Consider the following 27,560-nt stretch of genomic DNA (forward strand, 5'->3'; position numbering starts at 1 on the left):
TGTCAAATACTTATATTACAACTCCTAACAGTAGCAAAATTACAGTTATAAAGTAACATAATTTTATGGTTGTGGGTCATCACAACATGAAGGACTAACTGTATTAAAAAGTCACAATGGTAGGAAGGTTTAACTGCTCTAGCGCATAAAGCCTAAAAGCATGGTTCCAACACATAGTGAAGGCCCTCTTCCTACATCATAATGTAGCAGAGCGGTCATTTTTCAAAATAAGCATGTTAACTCAAGTCTAGCTTCTACACAGCAATGATGGCACTGTAGGACCCCCAACTCACATTCCAATCACCTCCAGAGGTCCTACATACCTCATACCTATCTCCACATATCATGAACACACACATTTGGAAATTAACTTTCCAATATATAAAACGGAAAGATACATTCAAGTTATAGCAAGGAGGTGATGTGTGCAGTGAGTGACTGGCTACTTAAGGAAGAGGTATTCTAGAGAGAAGGGAAAGTCCACACTAAGTCCTAATGCCACATCTGCGCTTCTTGGTTCCACTAACAAGGAAATGAACGAATCTGGGACAATCCAATTCATCTGTCATTATAACGAGGCAATAGCGGTGACGGGGGAGGTGAAGGTAGAGACTGCAGCAGTCCTGTAAGTGAGTTTACATAGACATGGCTAGACAAGGAGGCTCAGCTCTACTAGAAGACTGGGGTGGTTTATATTTTAATGCCAGTCTTTCAGTGTCCATTCTTTGAGAATTTCATACATGATACCCAGCACCCACTTGCTCCTCCAACTCTCTGGGAATTTCCTCTTACGCATCCGCCTCTCAACTTTATAGCATTAAAATACAATAACAATAACACATTAACAGGTCCACTTAATACAAGTGTTTACAGTGTCCAGCATGGAAAACAAGGTCACACAAGTCACCAGCTGAGGGAGATCAGCTGAGGGGCGAGACTCAATGGTCATTGGAATCGTGGTTGGTTGCTTAGGCTTAGCTATCGGGTTGTTCACATTTGCACACTTCTGGGGAGAAGAAACCATCAGCTGCATCCCTTGCTGTGTGCTGCCTGATATAGCGGCTTAGGAGTTAAGAACACGGGGGACATTTCACTTCTTTTCAGTTAGTTTCTCTACTTGCCTGAGGCTCGCCCTCAGGCTCTATGGAGGTCTGCCTTGCTGACTTTCAGTGGTGACGCTCAATCTAAGCAATGCCATATAAAATTTTCTACTCACTTACTACAACATTTATTTCTGTCTGAAATGAGCTCTGTTCTATATAGGTGGAGACCATGGGGATGAAGCTAAGCCCACCATGAATTTGAGTCACTCATTCAAAAGATATGGGGCTAGGTATAATCTTTCCTACAACAAATGTCAAGAGAGTTGTTAGGTACTGTGAGAACAAAGCACGAGTCTTCATGGGACATTTCGGAAGGCAAAGGTCATCTCTCCTAAAACTACACCTGAGATGTTTCACAGAAAGAGATAAACATGAAGGTAAATAGAAATGTTTTCATATAATCATTTCACAGTTGAACAAGAAATAAACCCTCTCCATAAACACAGTTGGGAGCACTTCTTTTGTTCAAGCCAATTGCCCTGCTCCATTTCATTCTTCTTACAATCAGGTGTGTCCAAGCTGTGGTTCGTTGGCCTCTTGCATCCCAGGACAGTTACGAACACAGTCCAGCTCACTTGAAGACCACATCATGCTACAATGGCAAAGGTTTAGACTCTCAGCCTAAACCAAAGATGACCAGACTACTAATTTGGGCATATAGTAAGCTATGTTCCCAAAGAGAATTCATAAAAGTGCCAGGTGAAAGGCAGCTTTAGAATACTAATGCAGGGATATTGTTTATATTATTACTAAAATAAGAGTTTGAAAATTGTTTCTAGTAAAGTCATTAGTTTCTAAATAACTGTGCATCAGTCATTTAAGGTTGCCACCAATAGCATGTTAATGACTTGTCTCATAGAAAAAAAAATACATGGTTTAAATTCTTTCACTTGCTCAAAGAACGTGTTTACAAGTTGTCAGCTGGTAAGTGTCAGTGCCAAGGTTTCCCTTGTTTGCCCTACAACAGCATCTGCACCTACAGTTTGGGCTACATGCCCATCTTCAGCTGGTGGAAATCACCCCAGCTGTCTAATAGATAAATCAGGTTCAATTCTGAAAGAGGAATTCAAAGACTGAAATAGACATTGGGGTTGACAGAGTTAATGGCGCGTTAGAGGGGAGACAGGAAGAACCTGAAATGTATAAAGATCAGTTACAAGGTGATAGGATACAGAGCTGGTCCTTGCTTTCCTTGTTCTGTCCTTAAAACCAGCTAGCATAAGCTAAATCCTCCTAGCTGCCTCTTACCAATGTGGTCCAAATTCACTTTGTAAGACTAGGAGAAAAGTGTTTTATCTAAATGGGATCTATTACTACCCAGAAAACTAGTGCCAATAAAATTATTAAAACTCTTATTACATTAAATGATAATAAAGTGTTGTGAAAAAGCAATTAAAATTAACAATTAAGTATGGAGCTATCTGTACCTACTGCTAACACCAGAGACCTTGGCTTGGATTTATTCTACAAACAGTATGAGATATTGTGATCTTTTTTCCACACTTAGTCCGTGAAATACCTGGCTGACCAATCTGAAAATCAGAAAATTCCACAATAATATATTTGACATCATCTCTATCCTTAACAGACTGCTCTTACAGGGAAAATTAATTAAGAATAATAAGAATGTTAATTGTTTTTAATTTCCTAATTGATATTTTTATTTGATATTATCTTTAGAAAATGCCCTGTCTCTTAATAGAAGACTTCTAACCAATTCTGCCTTTATGAAGCCCGTCATTGCTAATCCCTGCATCAAATTTATTGACTATTCCCAAAGATAATTCATCTTTTATAAAAGTGCCGGGTAGAAGGTACCTCAAAACTCCAAGCTTCAGAAGAATAATGTAGGGACATCGCTCACATTACTAGTAAAATAACAGTTTGAAAACTGTCTTTCTCTCTGGCTAAGATGCGTAATTTCCATTCAGAAAGGCAAAGAGGATAGACATCAGAAGAGGGAGAAAACAGGGAACAGGACAGGAGCCTACCAGAGAGGGCCTCTGAAAGGCTCTACCCTGCAGGGTATCAAAGCAGATGCTGAGACTTATAAGCCAAACTTTGGGCAGACTGCAGGGAATCTTATGAAAGAAGGTAAGATAGTAAAGATAGTAAAATAGTAAAGATAGTAAGACCTGGAAAGGACAGGGGCTCCACAAGGAGAGCAATAGAGACAAAAAATCTGGGCACAGGGTTCTTTTCTGAGACTGATATGCCAAACAAGGACCATGCAAAGAGATAACCTAGAACCCCTGCACAGATGTAGCCCATGGCAGTTTAGTGTCCAAGTGGGTACCCTAGTAATGGGAACAGGCACTGTCTCTGACATAAACTGATTGGCCTGCTCTCTGATCACCTCTTCCTGATTGGGGAGCAGCCTTACCAGGCCACAGAGGAAGACAATGCAGCCACTCCTGATGAGACCTGATAGACTAGGATCAGAAGGAAGGGGAGGAAGACCTCCCCCATCAGTGGACTTGGGGAAGGGCATCGATGGAGAAGGGAAAAGAAAGGTGAAATTAGGAGGGGAAGAGGGAGGGAATCACAGGAGGGATACAAAGGGAATAAACTATAATTAAAAAAATAAAAATTAAAAAAGGAAAAAAAAAAGAAAATTGTCTCTATTACAGTCACTAGTTTCTGAACAAATGTTCATCAGTCATTTAAGGTTGCCATCAGTGACACAATAATGATTTCTCTCATAGGACACGTAGTACGTGGTTTAAATTCTTTCATTTATTCAAAGAATGTGTCTACAAATCATCACTAGGACTTGTCTACAGGTCAGAAGACAAGTCTGCAGTCATTTCTCTCCTTCCACCTCCAAATCAGTTCCAGGAATAAAACTTTGGTTGCAGGCTTGCATGACCAGTTCCTTTAACCACTGAGCCATCCTGCCATTTCCTGAACTTTTTTTTTTTTAATCTATGAGTTTTTGGAATCTTCATAAGAATAACAGAGCCAAATAAAAATCAGCCTTGTTTTATGTAGGAGGAAACCTAGGATGAAAAATAATAAACAAGATAGGCAAGGCGGTACATGTCTGTGATCCCAGCACTCAAGGAAGCAGAGGCTTTCTCTGAGGATTTCTGTGAGTTCGAGACCAGCCTGGTCTACAAAGCAAGTTGAGGATAGCCAAGATAACAGAGAAACTCTTTCTTGAAAACCACAAAAACAACCAAACAAAAAAATGAAACAAGTTGTCATCTGGTAAGTGCTAGTGCCAAGGTGCTTGTTTGCCCTACAATAGCATCTGTACCTACACTTTGAGCTATCCAGCCATCTCCAGCCGGAGGAAGTCACCTCAACTGTCTAATAGATGTCAGGTTCAATACCGAAAGAGGAATTCAAAGACTGAAATAGACATGGGTTAACAGAGTTAATGCTGTGTTAGAGGGGAGACAGGGAGAATCTGAAATGTGCAAAGATCAGTTTCAAGGTTAGAGGACTGAAGTACCCTACAATGGGAAAAACAGCAACATAAAAGGAAAGGAGGAAGCAGTGACTTCAGGAATGACCAAATCCTACCAGGACAAATGTACCACTCACCAAGTACTGCTGAGATAGTCACAGCTTGCTATTGGGTCATCATTGTCTCATCCTCATCATATCCACACATTCAGCCTTAGACTCGAGCAGTTGAAAACCAGAGTCACCGAAGGTGAAATCAAGTGGTGTGCTGGAGAGCAGAAAAAGCCAAGAGTCTGAACAAGACACTGGCTGTGCCCCCCATTGCTTACCGTGACACCTCATCTTCTTAGCCAAAGAAGACTCGCACTTCCAGCCCTTTCTATTTATTGGTTACACTATGTAAACACTACACTAGACACTTCAGTCTGTGACGTGCACAAATGTGAAACCATCACATTACGTTCTTTCATCTTTTGCGTTTTGCAAAAGAAAAGCAATGGTAAGGAAGGTCATGTTCTTTCCCAGGTGTTAGAAGAAAGAATAAAATATATGGTTTTATTTCCCGAGACAGTTAGGGCCCAGTATGAGAGACAGATAAGAAAGTAATCACAAAGCCTTATAATAAGTATATATATATATATACTTATATTCTACTCACAATGTATTAGAAAGCAATCACTAGTAACTTGGAGATGGTTTAAAGCACACAGGAGGATATGTGGATGTGTGTAAATATGATGACAGTTTATACAAGGGACTTGAGCACTTCTGTCTTAAGTACCTTGATACTAACCTTCCATGAAGATAGAGGAATAACTGTCATTTGTTGATTGCATGTGTGTGGGAGGTAGGGCTGGGGTAAAAGAAGGGAACATGACAAAGCCACCAGTTATCCAGGAAGACGAGTGAAAGTCATTGAAAGGAGAGGACTGAGTTCTATGCTGAGTGACTTCCACTGAGAAGAGTCATCAGTTTCTAAACTTGAGCCAGAATAGGTATGCCTGGATATTCAGAGTCGAGTTAAGAACAAAATATAGCTGGAACTGTAGGTGATGGAAGCCACTGCTCCTACTTTAACATGGGTGCAGAGTGAAGACAAAACAAGATTGAGAAATAATCTATAGGAATTACTATCTGTTAGTGGAAGAAAAGATAATATTGAATTTATGATAAAAATTAATCAAGTTTCCAGGAAGGATACATGAAAAGTGAAACTATGTCAGGAAAGCTGATTTCAGAAGGAGATAGTAAAAGAAAGTGAGCTTCCCTCTCCGACACTGCAGAGAAGCAAGGAGGATGGCAGCTGCATCCAGCTCTGGCTATGGAGCAGGCATGAGCAGCTTGGGAAATGTACGTGACAGGATGAGGTGAGCTGGGAAGGCAGAGAAACAAGACTGGCTAAGAACAATCCTGCACAAAACTTAAAAGAGAGAAATTCTAATCCCAAATAATAGAGATATAACAAATGGCATCAACTGTATAAGATAAATTAAACATTTTTAAATTAACCATATATACAATGCATAAAAGCAATTAACTCTACCACAGAAATACTTAAGATTGTGACTCTGTGCCAAAAACCATAAAGAGAAGAAATCTAAAGCACAAAATTTTCATTCATGATTTTAGTTGACAGAGTGTTTGTTTGTTGTTTGATTTTTACAACATAGTAGTCCTCCAAAGATCTTATAATTACCTTTTTGTTAACCTCTCCGTTATCATTGTCATGCATTATTTTAATTGCAGGTAATCCTGCAAACCATGTCTGAAGAGAATCTATACGACATGTATAATTTTAAGTGCCAGGTTAAAAACTCCAGATTTAGAAAGGATTGAGGCTATGGATGGAGGCTTTTTAAAAAGCACTTTCATTACTGTAAACTGAAATGGGTGGAAAATGTGTGACTTTACTTTTCTCCTCTCTTTGGTCCATGGCATAGTGATAGGCGGTTGATAGCGGCCTAATTAACACTTGTTAAACAGAACCGAAGGTCAAACAGCTAATTAGACATGGAATCATGGCTAGAATTCAGGTCTTTTGATTTTTCCAGGTAATTTTCTTTCAGTGAAACTTCAGAGTCAAGGATGGAATGTATACTAAACTTTTGTAAAAAATGGCACTCGCATGATTAGTTGTCAGAGGAAGCTGAATGAGAATCACAATGAGCCTCACAGTCACTAAGAAAAGCCCACAACCAAACAGAAAATACCTAGGGTGGGCAACGACGGAGCAAACTGTAAGCTTTGTAAAGTATTTGGGGGTGTAATGTGGATATCAGCTTTTTAAAAATTATGTCGGCAGTTCCCTAAATATTAAATCTTACCATTAAAAAAAGAATACAAGTCGGCATATATTCACCCCAAAGTACTGAAAGCAGAGACTCAAAGAAATGTGTGTACGTTAATTTTCCTACTATTATCCTCAGTGGGCGGCGGAGAGAAGGAATCCTCATCCAAAAACAAACAAATGTGCATGTCTACGGGAAAGGATATTACGGGGCAGGAAAAAGTTAATGAATACTGAAAGTAGTTATGATCTATAATATTAATCAACTTTGAAAGCATTATGCTAAGAGAAACACCCAGTCTCAAAAGTGACTCCATAATTTTGGAGCTGGGGGAGGTGCATTTTGGTTTAGTATTTTTTTGTCTTACTGGGTTGTTTTTTTTTTTTTTTGTTGCTGTTGGTGGTGGTGGTGGTGGTGGTAGTGGTGGTGGTGGTGGTGGTGGTTTTATTTTTTTGTTTTGTTTTGAGGCGATAGAGCATGAATTTGAATTTTGCTAGGCCTGGAGCTGGACAGAATCTGAGTGGAGCTGGGCAAGAGGAGGACACACAATCAAAGTATATCAAATGAAAAAAAATTCAATAATTAAAAAAAAAAGAGATACCAGTCCCCATCTCTCCCCAACAAACTTGTGTTGAGTCCTTTGGGTGAGATACCTAGGGTAGCCAAATATTAGAAACAGGGGAAAGAATGGAGATTCACGCGACATTGAGGAAGCGTCCGAGGTGGTGCTGCTGGCTCAAGGCATGGCAGTTATGCCAGGTGAGGCTTCCGGAGGCAGATGCTGTGACGCTTGGCCCAGGAGCATGTTCACACCTAACATACTGAATTTTATGCCATGTGACCTTTACCCCCATTTAAAATCTGAAGTTATCACATTGGTTTTTAAGCTAAACTAGGATAAATGTCTAGATCTAGACAATGACACCTTTAAGAGGAAGCATTTGGTTAAACAAGACCTCTCTGTCTACAGCTGGGTCTCAGCCTCCAGAGAGCACTGTTCTCTCCTCCTTGAGCACAAGGGCCTCTCTGCAGGAATATGGCTGGCTACCTCCTCCTGCTCTGACCTTTCAACCTGCTCTTGTCATTCAAACCAAGGACAATGCTTTCATGTGTGTGTGTGTGTGTGTGTGCGTGTGTGTGTGTGTGTGTGTGCACCTTCATGTAGATTTATTTACCTTTCCATGTGTTTAGAGGTCAATGGCAGGTCAACTCTTCTCTTTCTATGTTGTTTTCATTATTATTATTATTTTATTATTATTATTATTATTATTATTATTATGAGCCTGTGTCTTTCACTATATCTAAACCTCACTGCTGTGCTGGCTACTCTGACTATCCAGTCAAAACCAGTATCTTCCAGTCTCTGGGTCCCTAGCACTTGGGCTATGGACATATGCTGCAGCGCCTGCATTTTAGGGGCTGGGGATCCAAACTCCTTGTTTGCACAACAGGTACTCTACCCACTGAGCATCTTCGCAGGCCCCACAAGCACTATTATTTCTTAATGCGTTCCGCTGTCGTCCTTCTTAAGTTAACGTACAAATCAATGCAACACTTCTCATGTCGATGTTTGCTCAACCAGGTGACAAGGACATGTTCGCTGTTCCCCACACTATCAATCCACACCAATTCACATTTCACAGCACAATGGAGACAGTTTTGACGAGTCATTTTTATTATAAACTTGCTGGGCTCTGCGGTTGATTTGCTAACTCAGTTCAGCTATACCGAATTTCACTAAAAGCATAAAATTCCAATGCATTATTAAGGTTGCTTTGCTTCTAATTTTCTGTGTAATTTCACCTCTTCAGGAACACAGTATGTCATGCATCCGAGAAAAAGATGCTCTCTGGGCTAATGCAAGGGAAAACTGACAGTCCCATGTTTCGGTAGTATTGAGGAAAGATTATTTAGCTAACTTTTGCTTCCTAAGTAACTTCAGTGTTGACTCTTTGGGGACACCAGTTTTACCATAAGTTCTTTAGATGTAGACGAAAGTGCCCAGTTCATAACCCTCTGTTCCACATCCCCATACATGCCTACCTCGGTGTGTAAAACTTTAAAGGACTCCATGATCAGAGGTGAAGACTAGCATTTCTTTCTGGGTTTGTTCAAGATGACAAGTGAGATAACAGGAAGTAAATAAATGCCAGGCCTAGGAGATCTGGCCTGGGAAGGATAGTAAGTGGCATGGCTTTAAAGACAGGTTTGTGAATAGACGCAGGAAAGACTTCTTGGTTCAGTTATCAAACCAGCCATTAAAAACTATCCTCAGGTGCTACGGAGCCACTTGAAAAATCACTAATGACATATGTAAATGGAAAACACACAAAGTCACAGCTAAACAATATTTGCGATTCTGTGAGATGGAGTGTCTATCAAGGCTCAAGGGCAAACAAACATGGAACACCTGCTAATGGCTGACTCCACTCCAATAGAGAACATTTTTTTCCACTTTTATTTTCTATTTTTTTTTTTTAGTATAAACATAGTGTGTATGTGATAAACATAAAACAACAAAACACGAATGTACAATGATATTTTATGTATGTGGGGAGGTGTACTCTTTTTCATCAAGATGCCTAGATTTCTGGTGGGCAGCTGAGTGGAACTCAAAGCATCTATATAAGGAGCTATGTTCCAAAGTATTCTAAGGCTCAGTAGAAAACATGACTTCAAGAACATGAACCTTTCCAGCAACTTGTCATGTGTCTCAAAACTAATATCAAAACATAGATTTTTACAGTAAAACAAAGAATATCATGGATTTTTCACAAAACCATCAATATAAGAGACATTGGTAACTAAAACATAACATGTTGAAGGAGTTCTCTTCCCACAGCCAATACAGAAATGTCCATGTCTATTATCTGCAATCTTAACATTCTAAAGAATAAGATGCTCATAAAAAGATTGCTACCAACACCACACAGGTATGTGGGCAGGAAAGTGAATATAACCTATTTAATCTGTTTTATCATTAATTTGTTGTAATGCTGACTTATTCGCACTAAAATGTTAACATATTTTTTGTCTTCATGCAGAGAAACTATTCTAAAAAAATAGCAAGAGTAAAAAAGCATCTACTTGTACAATTCAAAGGCTTGAACTTGAAATTGAAGTTGAATTTCAATACTTAATTAAGTGAATTTCTGCTTCCTTGTAAATCTATACATTTCTCCCCATTTCAAAGAAATCATGTTATGCCCTTATCTACACATGCCACACCCACTCCAGCGTCTGGTGTAGCATGTCAATAGATAGTGCTACTCAGGCTAAGAGATATGTGTCCTTCGGGATTATGCTCTCTGGAGGTCCCTGGCAGACCCCCCCACCTGGCAAAGAGACACGTTCTGAGATTTCTACGCTTTTTCGGTTGCGTTTGTGGGGCTGGGTTAATGAGTTTTTTGATCTTTCTTTATGACTCCTAAAACAGCACAACTAACTTTATAAAGAAATTTATCATTAGTAAATTATTAAAGGCTTTCATAAGAATAAAATGTAAAAAGAATAAGCTTAAGAAAAGTAATAAATCAGATTCAGTATCAATAGGCATTATAAGAATAGTAAAAAATAATAATAATAGGCTCCTTCTTAGGAAAAAGTAGCATGAGAAGTACAGCTGGCTCAAGCTTGCCCCCCTTATTGCCTTGTTCCTAGGGAAGATCGTAAATCTTTAGCAGGACATATGGGAGGATGGTTGACAAAGGTGTGTTTAGACTTTGGCAGGCATCTGACTTAGCTCCTGACTTTCCTCTTCATTGGTTAGCAATAATAAAACTGCATTTGAGGTTTCTTTCCCTTTGTCTGCTTTGATCAAAAGTTTTTAGGCCAAGATTTCTTGTGGGCACTCCCCTATGTTGAAATGTAAACTTTGTATTCTTGGTAAAAGTCTAAATGTTCTGGGAAGTATGCCAACTTTAAGGTGCCTTTTTGTGAAATCATTATAAAAATACTGGCTTGACTTCAGTAAAATCGCAGCAGATTCCAAAGCCTCACTGGTCTCTGTCTGTCAATTCGCCGAATCCGTGTCTTCCTGTCCAAAGCCTTGTTCTCCCGCGGACGCCAGGGGCCCGACTGGGCCGGTCCGTGGCATACACAGAGTTAATCAACAAAAGGATACAGAGAGCTTCTCAAAACACTGAAACAGAGTTTACAACAATGGCTGAGCTTTCTTCACTGACACATCATGCAGAATCCTTTATTCAACCACTTTCCCTTTTGCTAGGCTTCACCCCCTGCTTAGATCCCTCTTCCAAAAACACACACGATGACTCAAACTTCATTAATAATAGAAACGGCTAGAAAGGACTTCATAACTGACAAGTTCAAAATGAAAGTAGAGGGAGCGCCTTTGTCAGCAGGTGGTTTGACAAGAGCAAGCAGAACCTGGCCAGACAGAGGCTCACAAGGCAGAGAAGCTTTTGCACAGAGCTAAAAGCACCAAGCAGGAGAGTGCAAGTTTTAGGCAGGAAGGTAAATGAACACAAGCCTAGCCCTAGCTCAAGGTTCACCTATCCAATTGTCATTGACAAGTAAACACAGATGATGTCCCCAGAGGTACAAAGTTCAGTTAACATTAGCTATAGCTCGTAAGAAGGCTCCACTGACCCACTACAAACAGCTTGCCTGGGAGAGATTCATGCTGAGAAGCTCCAGTTATACCAGTTCCTACCAGTCCTATCCAGTCCTACCCAGTCCACATGGAAAACAATGCTACAGCAGGAGAGTAAAAAGAAGATGGGCGCAAACCTTTGAAGTGATGGTCTGGGGATTCTGCATCATTGGGTCAATGCTGTTGAGTAACAAGGCCCAGCCACAGATCAAACACTGGCTCTCTGAGGTCTCAGAGAAAGCTTTCTATCCCTAGGGTGCCCTCCCATAAGCTTAACGCCTCGCCTTCTAGCATGAAGCAGTACCTCTGCCCAGTAATAACTTCTACAATGCCTGCTTACATCTATCATGGACTTGCTGATCCAAAATTATCTCATAGTCTGCTTTCTAAATCTCCCAATCTACTTGCAATCCCAATGACATATGAATTTGTCATTGGGGCAGGAGTGTATTTTGTTGGTTCACATAAATATTTAGTGCAACATGGTTATGTTTCAGTTAGATGGGTAGAAGGACAGAGGGGTGAAATGTATCCAGTCAACAGTTAAATCTACTCATATCATGACTGAATATTTACCATAATTCCAAGCCTGCCTAGAGACCAGTGCATCTCATAAACCTAACAGGTGTGATAACCATTAGATATTTTAAAATTATAGCCCATAGGAAAGGGGTAATGCTCTATGATAAGAAATGGATAATGGATCAATAATGGTCATTATCCCTCCCACAGGTCCATTACACGCCCAGGAGGAACTACAGTGGAGAAGCCATGTAAGGGTAGAATATGTTTCACCCAGTGCACATCCCATCCACATTTTCCAAACCATTTAATAATGAACAGTTTCCTCCCCGTATTGCCATTACAAAATTGCAGTCAACAGGTGGGCCATGAATTCATGGACTTTCTTAATAGTATGAAGGATACATAACCAACCTCAGAGACTTTCAGCTGAAAGCTGAAGGTTTCTAGAACTGAACACGATGCCAAAATCTGAAAGCATACGCCTTCTACTCTCCTCATAGAAAAATGCTCAAAAGTGGACTCAAATGAATTATGTATACATGCACACACATATACACACAGGAACACACACAGACGTACACTCATGTGCACATACTCACCCACATGTACATACAAACCAAAGCTTCTAAAACACAGATGACTGAATTTGTCATACACTTACAAGAATCATGGCTCATTTGACAAATCTATTTCTAAACTTGCCAGTGATTAATTCAAGTGACATTTGTCCTCCACTAGGCCTTTTAGCTGTTCGTGACATGAGGTAGACAGTTGCAGTGGGTGCCATCAAAGCTGTGGACAAGAAGCCTGCTTGAGTTGGCAAAGTCACCAAGTCTGCCCAAATAACCCTTTTTAGTACTATGAGCTTACTCGATCGTGTCGCTTTTATTTCACGACAAGCAAAGGGGCAGCTCAGTAACAAAGCTTGTGGTCATTCCTCCAGGATTGTGTTTAAATGGCCTCTTATTACAGAAGCGTCTCTCAGACAGTAAGCTGTAGAAAGCTGTTCTCCCACACAGTAAGTGGTAGAAAGCTGTTCTCCGTATTAAAAGCAACCATCTTTTTTTCAGAAAGGTCACATTGATTTCTTCCACCAGTCTGATGCCATCAGTGTGACTGTCAGCTCAATGAAGAGCACTCTCACGTAACATCTTAAACTAATAACTCCCAAATGTGCATTTTGCAATACGCCTCATAGGAGCCACATAGAAAAAGCCTGGAGTGATTAGCAACATTCCAAGAGACCTTCCCACTGAGATATAATGCTGTAGATGAGTTGTAAATATGAAGCAATCATTAGGGTCTATGGAGGCAAGCCAACAGGACATATGATGGCTCATTAATGCTAAAATAAGCCTCCTCGCCATGAGAATGGGAAACTGTGGTGACTGCAGACACCACTCACAGTGAGCAAATGATGCCTCGGGCATCAGAAACAAGCTCCTTAGGGATATTGTCATCTAATCCTCATAACCCTGATAGCAGCCTCCATTTCACTGATCACAGAAAGCTTTAGGCAACGTGCTGAGTGGCACACGGGCAAGATCCAGGACAAGCCACACAGCTCTGCATTCTTGATCACGATGCTGCCTTGACCCTATGTGTCCATCACCTGATGTCCTGGACACTGGAAGGTTTCACTGTCTAATGCTGTCTTTCCCTAAAACATGCAGCGTAGCAAAGCACCTGAAAGCACAGTCCAAGGAGGCCATGGAAGGAGAAAGCAGACAGTAAAGTACTCTCCCAGCAACCCTGACAGGCTTCCAACAATCATCTCCTTCCTCCCATCCTACCATCGGGACACATTACCAGTCCATCTGGTCTAAGCGGTTTACTTGTCTTTACGGTTTGTTCTGCCCCCAGGAGAATTCCATGGATGATCCTCTCATGAAGAGCAATCCTAATTTTCTAGGCAGACATGTTCTCTCCTCTCTTCCTTCTATCTCTATACTGGGGATTTCATCTTATGTATGCCAAGAAAGTGCTGTACTACTGAGCTGTCTTCAGCCCATATATTAACTTTTGATTTTGAAACATGGTCCAGACAGATTTCAAAATTTCAGTTATCCTGCCTCAGCCTCCCACGCCCATGTACCTGGGACTATAGGTCTGAATTCTCAGATCCATCTGAGATAAACTTTTTAGGGCTAAGAGCTATTTCTATTTTCACTTTTGCCCCATATACACATGAAACAATGACATGAAATCCAGCCTTTCCTAGCAATTAGAAAGGTAGGTATATGAGTCCGACAAAGCCACTGACTCAGTTTAATCTTCCAGGAAACTGTCAAATTTAGCTTAAGAGTGTTCCAGCTTTCGCCAAATTATACTACACTCAGCAAGAAGACACTCAGTCTAGCGCTTTGGATAGGATGTTCATGTCTGCTATCAGCATTCTGACTGACCTCAGTTTTAATTTAAAACATAAAAAGAAGAAAAAAAATAGAAAACACCTTAAATGTAAGGTAACCATCTAAAAGGTTTGGGGAGGGTTCTTAAAGCCAAAAGCCCGCACTTCATCTTTAAAAATGGTTGCAGCTTTAAAAGAAGTTAAGTCTATGGAGCGAGTTTATCTTTTCATCTTTGTCTCCTAAAAGGGACCTTGGTTTGCTGCTGCTGTTGTAGTTTCTAACTTCATTTCCTACCTCTACCTTCTTTCCTGCACAGGTAGAAAGGGATATAGGATAAAACCCTGGAGCACAGATGTCTGATCTTAGAAGAGAAGCTTCAGGGACAGTAGGTGTTTGCTCACCAACGCCTCTGTACGCTGCTGAACACAGAGAAGTCAGACTCCCCCTCTTGTGTCAGAGGAACAGGAAATCATCATCATCTACTAGCGCTCTCTCGCACCCACAATTACTAACATTTACAACACCACCACGTAAGTATTTTTACTGCTAATTTATAAGAGAAAGTGTTGGGACAATCAAGTCTACAGCTCATACCTGCCATAGTTGATGTCTGAACTCTGATTTACCCTGAGTTCGAAACTAAGACTCCTCTCATGACCACGGTGGTAGTAAATTTAAGAGGGGAATAAACAGTATGAACCTCTGTAACTGGCTTCTTGAGGTAGAAGTTTCTTAACTGGTTTACCCCATGCTTACCTCAGAGGGCGCCATCTGGAAGACACATGGAACTGAGACAACAATCTGGAGACATTTTTCTCCTTGAACAGACGTAGCTGGACAAGTTTTTGTGACTTCAGAGATTCTGTTAGAATCTGATAGTAAATGTCAGACATTTTAAGGCTTTAAAAATGTTAATCAGATTCAGAGGTTCTTTTTTTTTTAATCCTCATGTTCAAACACTGTGTGTGTGTGTGTTTAATTTTTTAATTATGTACATGCACGTGCTTTTTGTGTTCAGGTAAGTGCATGCAAATGTAGGAGCCTGAGGAGACCAGAGACCTCAGACCTCTTGGATCTGGAAACACAGGAAATTTGTCAGCAGCTTGAAGCGTATGCTTGGAGTCATGCTAGAAAACAAATACCAGTTCTCCAAAAGAGCAGTATGTGCTCTTCAGCACTGAGAGTTCTCTCCAGCCCCTGGAAGTATTTTTTTTTAATGACACATTAATGACAGCAGAAAGGACCTATTATCTCCCTACCCGTTTAACATGAAACACATCTATTTAAAAGGCATGCCTTAGGAAATGGTTATCAGGCATGGAAGCAATCAATGAACTGTGCCTCAGCCTGGGCTAGCCCTCCATTAAGGGACAACTACACACGCTCTGGTGCTCACTTCTAGAAAAGGGAGTTTATATATTCGTACTCTGGACAACAGTATAAAGGCATGCATATTAAGGGGATTTTCCGGTGTAGCATTTCAAACCATGCTTTGCCACGTATCAAGAAATCAACAACACTACCAAAAGCTTTATAAACACGAGTGCTCTCCCACAGCCACAGGCAGGAAGGAATAATCGCGGGGAAGGCTGCTTTCTCGCTAGCCAGGTTCAGATTGTCAGTGCAAAGCAAGGAAAACTTCCAGACTTCCACAGACATCCAGAATCACTACTGGGGGTTGGGATTCAGACCCAGGACAAGCAGGTGCCCATTTAATCAAATTTAAAAGGTGTCCATTTAATCAAAGTGGAACTGGTCCCAGGTTCTCCCAGCATCCCCCAGTCCTACTTGTTAAAGGGCATGGCTGGCTTCCCCTTCCTCTATCCTGAACTTTTCAGGTTTGGATCCCTTCTCTCTTTCTGCATTTCTTCTCTTCTCTCTTCATGAGTGCTCCACTCCCTTTCTGTCTCCCTGTGCCTGAGGATTTCACTGACCTGCTCCTGTGAGGTCAGTGAACCTGCAGAAAGCTGCCCCCAAAAGCCTGCATTTATGTACTCTAACCTGGCTTGAGTTTGCTCATTTCATCTGCAGAAGAGTGGTTATCACTTGGTAAAACCTATATTAAAAAAAAAAAAAACGGTTAACAAAAGTATCAAAGTGTGTGTCTGCAAATTTCATGATTTCCTTGTTTTTAATTGCTGAGTAGTATTCCATTGTGTAAGTGTTCCACAATTTCTACATCCATTCCTCAGTTGAGGGACATCTGGGTTGTTTCCAGATATAATATAAGATAAACATACTAAAATCTGTACACCTAAAGAAGCTAGGCAAGAAGGAGGACCATGGATAAGATGATCAATCCTCATTCAGAAAGGTAAATGGGATGGATATTGGAAAAGAGAGAAAACAGGGAACAGGGCAAGAGCCTATCACAGAGGGCCTTTGAAAGATTCTACCTAGCAGGATCAATCAAAGCAGATGCTGAGATTCAAACATTGGGCAGAGTGTAGGGAATCTTATGAAAGAACAGGGAGATGAAAGATCTGGAGGGGAGAGGAGCTCCACAAGGAGAGCAACAAAACCAAACAATCTGGGCACAGGAGTCTTTTCTGAGACTAATACTCCAACCAAGGACCATGCACAGAGATAACTTAGAACCCCTGCACAGATGTGTCCCATGGCAGCTCATTATCCAAGTGGATTTCCTACTAAGGGGAACAGGGACTGTCTCTGACATGAACTCAGTGGCTGACTCTTTGATCACCTCCCCCTGAAGGGGGAGTAGCCTTAAGAGGTCACAGAGGAAGACAAGACAGCCAGTCCTGATAAGACCTGATAGGCTAGGGTAGGATGGAAGGGGAGGAGGACCACCCCTATCAGTGGACTGGGAAGGGCATGGGAGAAGAAGAGGGAGGAAGGGTAAGATTGGAAGGGGAAAAGGGAGGAGGCTACAGCTAGGATACAAAATGAATAAATTATAATTAATTAAAAATAAATTATTTTTTTAATGTGTGCCTGTGTGCCTGTGTGCCTGTGTGCCTCCAATCACATATGCCTGTGCTTGTGAAGGTCACAGGTCAATATTGGATATCTTCCCCTATATTTTTTTTTTTTGAGACAGGGTCTCTTGCTGAACTTGAAGCTCATCATTTGGACTACGTTGGCTGACTATTTAGTTGCCAGGACCTTCCTGTCTCCATCCTCCACCTCTCCAGCACTGGATTTGTAAACATGGGCCATCACACCTAGTTTTTACATGGGTTCTAGGGACTCATTTGTCCTCATCTGATTGCACAGTAAACATTTTCCTTTCTGTGTCGTCTCTCCAGCCCCTCATAATACACCACAAAGTGATTTGGCTTCTTATTGGAATAACTACAAACCACAAACAGTGTCCTTCTCAAAGGCACACAGAGCCTGAAGTGTGGGTTGTGGGGGCTTTCCAGTAAACTTGCTGTAGTACCCATTGATGCATCATAAGAAGATACAGATTATGTCTCCAAAGGTACAAAAATGGTAGTTTCTTGAGTTATGTCTCCAAAGCCTTCCCAGGAATAAGAATAGTATCCACCCTCTAAGACTAGAACAACTAGAACTTCAACCACAGCTGTATAGAGTACATAGCTAAAAGACTCCTTTGAAAAATGCACCCAAATACTGATGAATATACAAACAAGCACCTATATTCAATCAATAGGAAGGATATTTTCCAAGTTTTGAAATGCCAACCTTTGTTGATATTTTAAAAACTTGCATCATCTAACAGAAAACCATACAATGAGTTGGTTGTATATGAGCAATCAAGAATGAAACACAGAGGTTGCTTGCTTCTTCCCACAAATATATGTGAACAATCAAGAGTTTACAGTATTAGTTGGGTCAGATTAAGGAGAGAGAACATTGAAAAATATTCAGCTTTGTTTACTTACAATTTGGAAATAAAATAATCTAAAAATGTGTGGTGTGTGTGTGTGTGTGTGTGTGTGTGTGTGTGTGGCATGAGCAGGCACATATGCATCTGTGTGGTTTGTGTAAAATAAAAGACACTCACTCCCATCTCAATAAGAGTCAGCAGGATTTCCAAGGGTTTCATCAATGTGGCATTTTCATCATTTTCTCTTGTGCTTTGAAGAGTCTCACATTGGTATTGAGCTTGAGAATGAATGGACCAACCAGTCTCTTCTAAATCCAAAAGCAGAAGAAATCCTGAAATATTAGTTGGAATGAGTCTTAGTGACCTGGAAGTCTTGTGATCAGTCTTTGTGAGTCTTGCACAAACAATAAACAGCAAGACAGAGAGAAAGAGCTAACATGGAGCTAATTTGAAATATGATAATGGAGAAAATGTAAACAAAAGAATATTGGTCGGAATGCCACTCAACTTGGTTGTTTGTACCTGCAAGTTTTTTTCTTCAGTCAAATGATAGTGATTTCTAATGAGTAGGGCTCCTATAGAGTAGAAAGCCTAAGATAATGCTCTCCAGGTAGAGGCTTTGAAGAGTGAATAAACAAAATGCAGAGCATACCAGCTGACTCTGCGCATTCCTTAGTAATCCCTAAAAAAGCAAGTAACTTTTCCTACTACATGCAAATTCGAAACCTGCCAATGAAAAGCACCTATTAACAATAGAACACAGAAACCATGCGATCAAATAGTACAGAGGTGTCCTGGATTTATGATGAAGCTATAAACTGACACAAGGCCAGATGTTGGAGAGGAAGTAGATAATGAGGCAATCAAACTTCCCAATCAGTAATGACCTGCACCACACCTACTTGTTCAAACCTTTTGTTGTTGTTTGACACACTAAAAGTTCAGGAGGTTTAAACACAATTCGTAACCTACCTTTCTAACCCTCCCATGTCTTATTAAATATTAACAAAGAAAACTTCCTGGGAACTCTTCTTTTCATTCTGCCATGTCTGTGCCAGCTCACCTGAGACTTAAGGGAAGAAAAGAAATGCCAGGCAATCTTACCTGTTCAGACAAGTCCCAAATGCTGAAGGTGACTTCTACCAAGGATTCCTACAGGATTCAAAACACTTAGCTTCCTGGAAGTAAATTAGAATGCATACATACCAGAAGGAAGATAAGGAGGGAAGAGAAGGTAGCCATTTTGAAGGAAGGGAAGGCAGAGCAAGATCATCAGGGTCAAGCTTAGGCAGGAGGCAAGAGACGTTTGAGCACAGAATGACAGACATGTGTAGACGGCGAACTACAGACACATTCCATCCAACAGACCGTCACCAATTAATCACGTGAGGGGAGAACATATACATCACCTCTGTGCTATCACTCACTCATGGGACAGAAACAGACTGTAAGAGCTGATCCTGGAGGTCCTGGCCAGGACATTATCTAGGAAACTGAGCTAATGTATTTACATCAGTAGACGCATATACTCTACTCTAAGCAAAGCTATGTAGCAATAATGTTGCTTATTGTTGACTCAAGAAATATAGTGTTCATGATTGATATACCCAGAGGTTCTCAGTCTAAAATGCCAGCATATTTTATAACTCTGGAAAGTATTCTATCACGTACCGACCCAAACAGGTGTTACGTATTCACCATTCAGTTGCTGCCATTTTTAGTTTCAAAGGTTTGGGGGAGAGGGGGAGGAGCAGTGCTTTTGTTGCTTCTTAAAGGGATCATTTCTATTATCCTCTCCATTGTCTCTTGAACCTGAGAAATCCCTTTGCAGCATTTCTCAGAACAAGGCCTCTGCCACACATATACACTTATTATTTTCCTTTGGGGACTCATCAGTTCACACATCTCTCGTGGACATTCTTTTTCATTTGCTTGCTTTTGTTAGCAATGCTGAAGCTAAGCAGCCGAGGTTCGCAGTTCCTCAAAAGCATCCATCCAGGGTGCTCTGCAGACTTCCTCCTTGGGCCCCTGCCTAACCTCCCCATTGCTCCTGTTGCTTCCTGTATGGTCAGCAGCTCTGCCTAGAAGTTGCCCCTCACCACTGGCTATCATGGCACCTGCCACTTATCCTGAATGGCACTTGAAGTTCACTCAGTTTGAAATGTCTGACTCCTCCATCCTGTGCCATAAGCTCCGAGGGGGTGGAGATCTATTTGTTTTGGTCACAATTAAAACTCTACTATACAGGATCAAATGAGAACAAATACTTCAGGATTTTTTTTAGAGTATCTAAAACAGCCTTCTACTTAACTCTGTGCTCCTAAGGAAATCTGTGTTCTGCTTTTAAAAAGTTATCCTAAAATTATCACCCACAGCAAAATTTCACCATTCCTTCTGTGTCACATAAAAAAAAGACTTTATTCAATACATGATACATATAAAAGAAAAAATAAGGTTTTACATATGAAAATGATGTGAAATTTTTATGGCATCAGATTCTGAAACCTAGCCTTCAACAATGGCCCTGTTCACACCACTGCTTTGGACAGCTCTGGTTGACTTTTCCTCAAAGAGAATTTTCTCCCCAGCCACATCTCAGGCTTTGGAACGTGTTAAAGGTCAAGGGAAGTGGAGAATCCATCCCCAGTTTCTAGAGAAAGGAAAGGACAGGAATAAACCTCTTCTACCCTGTCTTCAAAGGAAGTGGACTGTGTTGGCATCTTTCCTAGCCAGAGGGAGGAATGCCCAAGTGTCCTCTGCAACCTTCTTCTAATTTGTCCACTCCCTATCATTTAGCTGTAGACTATTAAATTCGTTCTCTCAGTTTTCCTAGTAACTGCATTATTAAATCAGATGATAATCAGTATAGTATTAAGCGGTTGTCCAAAGACCTATTTTTCCATATCTCTATATTACACAACTCTCTTCTACCTAGAAGAGTTTTATAAGGTCCTAATCCTCTACCTTAGGGTCATACAGTTATTTCAAACACAGGGTCCATGAAATTCATATTTTTCTTCCTCCCAAATTGAGGCTGAGACCACCCTTGTCCTGATCACCCCTATTCACCTGATCATCTCTGTAAATCTACTTTTCTCTCAAATCTACCCACATCTCCATATTCCCCACTGTCTTCAGTCAAGCAAAGAGGCTGACACCTTGAAGGACATGTCATTTCACAGTGTCAGAACAAGAGGGACTGAAGAGCCAATATTTGTCCATTGGTCCAGAAAGGTTGCATTTGATCAGATCTCCTCTTCACCACCACAGTTACCTAACATTCAGACAAGCAACCATAGACCACGTGTAACAAGGAATTTGAGGATGATCCAGATGATACTATCAAAATTAGATGTTCCTGTCCATTATAAACTCAACAGTTGTAGCTAGAGGAAAAGTAAAGGCAGTAACCTGAAGTTCAAACTCAAGAGCAAAACATCTTTCTGTGCATTCTCACATGTACCTATATCTGTAGGTATATATTATTACTTATGCAGCCTGATAGTATGAGACTATTTTAAGATTAAAGGGGAATATTTGTTTTCAGGAAGATAAAAATACACAGCTGTGAAAACACTAGGCATCGCTCTTCTGTACATCTTTCAACACACAATGGTTGTAACACAACATCATCTTCAAGTCTTCCATAGTCTGGGGAGAAGGTTTGATTTTAGAAGAGTTTAAAATCAAAAACTTGCCCTATAAGCTGGAGGTCTCTAATTCTGTCCCCCGCCCAAATCCAGGTCCAGATCTTAGCATATCTAAAGAAAGCCAACCTCCATAACCACTACCATATGAATTAAACTCACTGAAGACAAACTATTAGTTCATAATATGACTTCAGGAATAGATTTTTGCCTATCATGCAATTATGTCCATTCACTCTTGTTGGGGTTTGTGAAATATTCACCATAAGTTCATGTTTGAGTAGCTGGTCTTCAGCTGGTGTCATTGCTTTGGAAGTTTGTATAATATATAAGAAGAGGTCACTTAGCTGGAAGAAGTGGGTTGCTGTCTGGGATGGGGGGTCTTTAGAGTTACAGCTGGCTCTAGTCTACCTAAACAGTCTGCTGACAGTACATGTAGCCACCTGTTTACATTCCCACCATCATCCCTCCCCCGCCATGACAGAATGTGCCCTCTCAAACCAGGAACCAAAACAATCTGTCCTTTTATCAGGCGCATTTTCAAATATTTTTTCCTAGTGACAAGTAACTTATACATTCAAACTTTAAACATCTGCAGTAGGAAAAGGTTATATGGACTCCCCACTCCCATTTGCAATATGGGAATCTGTGCCTAAAGAATGATTTTAAAAAGGCATATCCAAGTTAGTGTTTTGTTCCTGCCCTTCAGATTTCTCCCACGATGCCAACACGGCAGAATGGCATCGTGGAATTTTCCTTGAGGCAGGATGAGAAGGATGCTCCTGAATCCCACCTGAACTGCTTTGCATAGTTTTGTGAACTTAGGCAAAGCCTTTTTTGCTCTCTTCATGAGTTCCTCCACCTTTTTATCAAAGCAAGGAGAGCCCTGCCTCACCTCAGGGTTAGACTTTTGATTAGGTGATAACATTTTTGACACATGCATGACACAGTATAAGTATGTGATATACATAAATAATACAAGGCCCAATGTTTATTATAGCTGATGCCATTTATTTTAAATATTTATGGCCAGAAGAGGTTTGGGTTTTATAATTTCTCAGATGCTACAATATTTGCACAGGTAGATTAAGATAGCTTAGTATTGAACTGAAGTCCCCACACAGGTTCACTGTGTTTCAATTGCAGCTAATGTGTAGATAGTCTTATACAATGTTGTAAATAATTTTGGACAAAAAAAAATGTTGGGTAGAGTGCATGGAATCTTATGTAAGAAGTGGGAAATAGTAAGAGCTGGAGAGGAACCCTGCAAGGAGAGCAACAGAACCAGAAAATTTGAACACAGGGGTCTTCCCAGAGACTCATACTCCAACCAAGTACCAGGCATGGAGATAACCTAGAACCCCTGCACAGATGTAGCCCATGGCAGTTCAGCGACCAAGTAGGTTACATAGTAATTGGAACAGGGACTGCCTCTGACATAATCTGATTGGCCTGCTCTTTGATCACCTCCCCCTGAGGGGGAAGCAGCCTTACCAGGCCACAGAAGATGACAAGGCAGCCACTCCTGATGTGATCTGATAGACTAAAATCAGAAGGAAGGAGAGGAAGACCTCCCCTATCAGTGGACTTGGGGAGGGGCATGTGTAAAGAAGGGAGAGAGAGGGTGGGACCTGGAGAGGAGGAAGGAGGGGTTTATGGGGGAATACAAAGTGAATAAAGCGTAATTAATAAAATTAAAAAATTAAAAAAAAACAAAGTTGTGTGGTATATAATTTTTCTCCTTGAAGTATCATGTCAATACTCAAAAGTTTCAGATTTTGGAAACTTCTGGATTTCAGATCTTCAGAAGAGAGATATTTAACCTGTCTCACAATAGTAAATATATATAACATTATTACTAGCATCGCTCTGTCTTTGGATCAAAAGAGATTTTTTTTTTTGCCTGCTCTGTTTTCTGAAATTCTGCAGTGGTTCCCAATCTTCAACATGCCTGATATTATCTGATAGATGTTTCAATAAAAACCTCCATGTTCATATACAGAGTGGAGTGTTGCTACCCAGGCCCAACATGAACAGCTAATGAGCTATCCCATGGATGCTCATGCTGCTGGCATGAAAGGATGTCAGGAGAACTAACTGACTAAGGTCTGCCATCAGTGCATCGATGAAAGCAGCAAGTAACAGCAGACATTCAGGCCTCCTGCAGCCCTCTGCTGACCTAAGAAACCTTTCCTAGATTCAGTAACTGCACCAACTCCAGACTCAGCCCAGCCATCTGAAGTCATGCAAAGGCTCCCACAGAACCTTCAGGCACCATCTGCCCTACACTGTGATCAGTGACGCCCTCTCCCAGAGACAAGGAGAGCCTGGCAATAAGGCCTTTAGTTCACTTTAAGATACATAAAATACTTAGCATATGGTAATTAAACAGATAAGATCCCTGGGGGGGGGGGGCTTAGAGGTCATTATGTTGGTTGTTCACTAGATAGATATACATGCTAAGAGTCAACACCAATCCAGGAGTCTCTGCTACCCCATGCAGATACTTCTTCTCCAGTCAAGGGTCTAGGAGGTCTGGGTCTCAAACACCAAGCTGTCCCTCACTCACTAGGCATACAGGAGCCTCAGCCTAAGGGCTCTAATGGGCCTCTATGGTCCAAGCAGCTGGTAAATGCTAAGTAGTTTCAGGAGAGAGGAAGCCAGGCTGCAAACAGGAAGCATTGCTCTGTAAACATTTCTAATAAATTGCCCAATATGATTGCAACCAAAAACAAAAGGGAAATACTCAAGTTCTTATCTATTTCATCCTCATGTAAATATATATTCACCTTCATACTACAATTTTGGATAGATTTCCTCCAAGAGGAAATTCTTTACCTTTCAGGATACATAGAATCCTCAGACACCACAGCCTCACTGTCCAGACACACTTTGGCCTTTTGTATTATCTGGAAATTTCTCAAATTTATCATCTGTCACGCTCTATCCTCATTGGACCACCTTAATCAAATCAAGCATGGGTTTATACACACCTCCTGCAGATGATTTTAAAGGCTCATAAAGAGGAGTTCGGGATGCCCTATGAATTTCATTGCAAATAGAGAAACTAAACTCTATTTGATATAGGCAGAATTTGCAACCTGATCTTTCAACACTGGCAAAAAGCCCTTTTTTGTCAGTTAAGCAGCACCACCTCAAAAATAATTAAAGTGGGAACACCTCTGATTTTTGTGTTTAGTTAGCAGCAATTACAGAAAAGGTTTTAAGAAAGCAAACTTCTCCTGGACGGGAAATAGATTGGATTTTCAGTTGTAGTTTAACTCATTTTACAGAGCATAACAACTTTAGTTACAGGGTCAATTTTCTAACTTGTGTGCATTTAAAGATGTGGTCAGCAGAGGTGTCATGGATTCTACACAAAAGTAACATGAGGAATCTAAGGAGTCCTTGCCAATCTCCACATGGTGCTGCTTTTCCTGAGATAGACTGAAGGAAAGATGAATGCAGTATTTTAATGTTATGTATCTATTATGAGATGGAATTACATACAAATGCAAGTCTCTTTTTGGGAACAATGATAGCCTTTATTCACTTCCCAGATAAGGACAGAAATTAAGCTAAATTGTTAAAAAGTTTTACATAGAAAGAATACATATGAATTTTTAGTAACCAAGCTCATTTGTACATATTAATTCTTTTAAGATAGACTAAAGAAGTCATATACTAATTTTCTCTTTAAAAAAAAAAAAATAGCTGTCCCTCTACTTGTCCCTGGTAGGTCACAGCTTACCAACACAATCACAACACAACTGCTCACTTTGTCCAGTTCAGCCTACTTTAACCCAAGGCAGCAGATTTTGTGAACATAACTGAACTCTAATTTCCAGCCAGTTTTTTCAGATCTACATTCTCTGATATTACTATAGCATGGACTATCAAAACAGTGCACAGATGTAGCAATGTTCCATTTCTAGGTCAATTTCTTTGACCAAATTACTGGCTTGTTCTTTGCCTCAATTTCTTATCTGTGTATTTTATGCCATTAAGATAAAGTACCTTTTTATGTAATTGTGTTCTGTTTACACATGAAGAGCCTTTTATATAATTGACCCTCATTGATTCTTAACTTTATTTAATGATGGCTTTCATCATTCTTTTCACTGTAGATAGTGACTTCTGTAAGACTTGGGTTTTCCCTCTATGGCACGGTTTACCTGAGGTGACAGTGCTGAGGCGAATCATGAATGTGGCCCTGGGCTTTTCTCAACACCACCTATAAGATGTAGGCATTCTAAGCCCCTCCCTGCCTTTGTCTTAACACCTGCGCAACCAAATACTACATCAGCCAGGGCTTTAGAAGGCTTGCCTTTAGCAGATGTACAATATTTGTTTAGCTGAATTGCTGCTGACCCAGTAGAGGCCCGAATGCTAATGGTATCATCATCCAGAGACCCCATACAATAAATGGCGACTGCATTTCATATGCCTGGAGAAACCAGTATTCTTACATCGCAGGGTTCACGAAGAAGCTCTTTAGCACCTTTAGCATAAGGCTTGTAGCCTACAGCGCACGCACACAGAATCCAGGAGCTCCTGGGGTCCTCACACTGCAAAGGAGCTTGTGAAAGCTTCACAACCCATCTTGTGAAATCCAAGCTTTATTAACTGGACAGCGCTAGGGAACTAACTGCAGAAACCTTCTTTTTGCAAATTCACTACAGTCATCGGCAGCTCTTGCTTTATTTTGTAATATGGCTGAGAGCCCATAACCTATGCTTACTCTAAGGCTTTCTGCGGTCCTGTAAGTGAGCAAATGCCAGCGCAAAGACTGAACCGCGAGTCTGCGTCTTCAGGAACTTGGAGTGCACCAAAGCCCATCCAAGAAAAGGACTGACCTCTGCGAAGTCCAGATTTCTGGCAGCGATAGCGTGATAACTCCACTGCACTCTGGGTAGACTAGGTGTGTGGCCTTTAAAATGCTAGGAAACGTTCGAACAGACTGCCCTCCCGAGTTCGCCAACACTTCACGCCTGCCTCTGGGCCACAAGACACTTCTCTGAACTCTGAGCCGGCAATCGTCGGTTGGGAACGCCACCAAATCCCATCCTGGACCCCTAACCTCAGTAACTCCCCACACGAGCTTAAAAAGGACGGGCATCCAACCTCAGGATCTGGCTGTCCAGTATCCTGCTAGGTAGGGCAGGACCTTGCGCGCTGCCAGGTGAACCGGCGGCGACCCTCACCTGTCCGAGGCCGGCTGAGAGCGGCGAGCGCGCGCCCCTCGCTTGCATGGGATCCACCGTTGCTGTCGCCTGGGGCTGGGGCTGGGGCTGGGGCTGGGGCTGGGGCTGGGGAGAACACCGAGCAGCCCCGATGCGAACGAGACAGGAGCGTCCCGAGGGCCACGGGACTTCCTCGGCCACCCCCTTGTGAGCCCCGCCTTAAAGGGGAGGAGGCGGTCGCCGCGTCACCTCGGAACCGCCTCCCCGCGAGCGCGGGGGCAGCTGCGGGGTGGCTCTACCAGGTGTGACAGGAAGGAACTTGGGCAGTTCTCTGAGCTGGCTGGGCATGCCGAGGGCGATTACTCTGAAATCATTCATCTGTGATGGCTCATGGGGGAGGAAGGTGTGTCCCAAAAGTCAAAAGGGAGGAAGGAGCGAGCGCGAGTGTGGTGTATTGTGCAAACTTTTAGCTAACTAAACACTTTCTTGTCACAGATGCTCAGAAGACCTCAAGATACTCCTAGTCTGTTCCCAAAAGACCACCGGGCAGAGAACAGCTTCTCCTTTGACTGGGCCAACCCTAGAAAACCTGTGCCATGTGGGTGCAATGGTGGGTGAAAGTC

General features: G+C 41.4%; 1 protein-coding gene across 2 annotated transcripts in view; it reads right to left on the minus strand.

The window, feature by feature from the left end:
- The window catches only part of Mctp2 (multiple C2 and transmembrane domain containing 2), a 238,291-nt gene extending 211,239 nt beyond the window's left edge, over nucleotides 1-27,052 (minus strand). Inside the window, exon 1 of one of the 2 annotated variants that reach the window (XM_060367331.1) lies at nucleotides 26,959-27,052. The gene's annotated coding sequence lies outside the window, so the exon portion shown is untranslated. The remainder of the gene's footprint in view (nucleotides 1-26,958) is intronic. The other variant, XM_060367332.1, reaches the window with a different exon arrangement.
- Nucleotides 27,053-27,560: the final 508 nt, after the last annotated feature.

This window comes from Meriones unguiculatus, chromosome 14, assembly GCF_030254825.1.
Source record: "Meriones unguiculatus strain TT.TT164.6M chromosome 14, Bangor_MerUng_6.1, whole genome shotgun sequence".
Classification (NCBI taxonomy): domain Eukaryota; kingdom Metazoa; phylum Chordata; class Mammalia; order Rodentia; family Muridae; genus Meriones; species Meriones unguiculatus.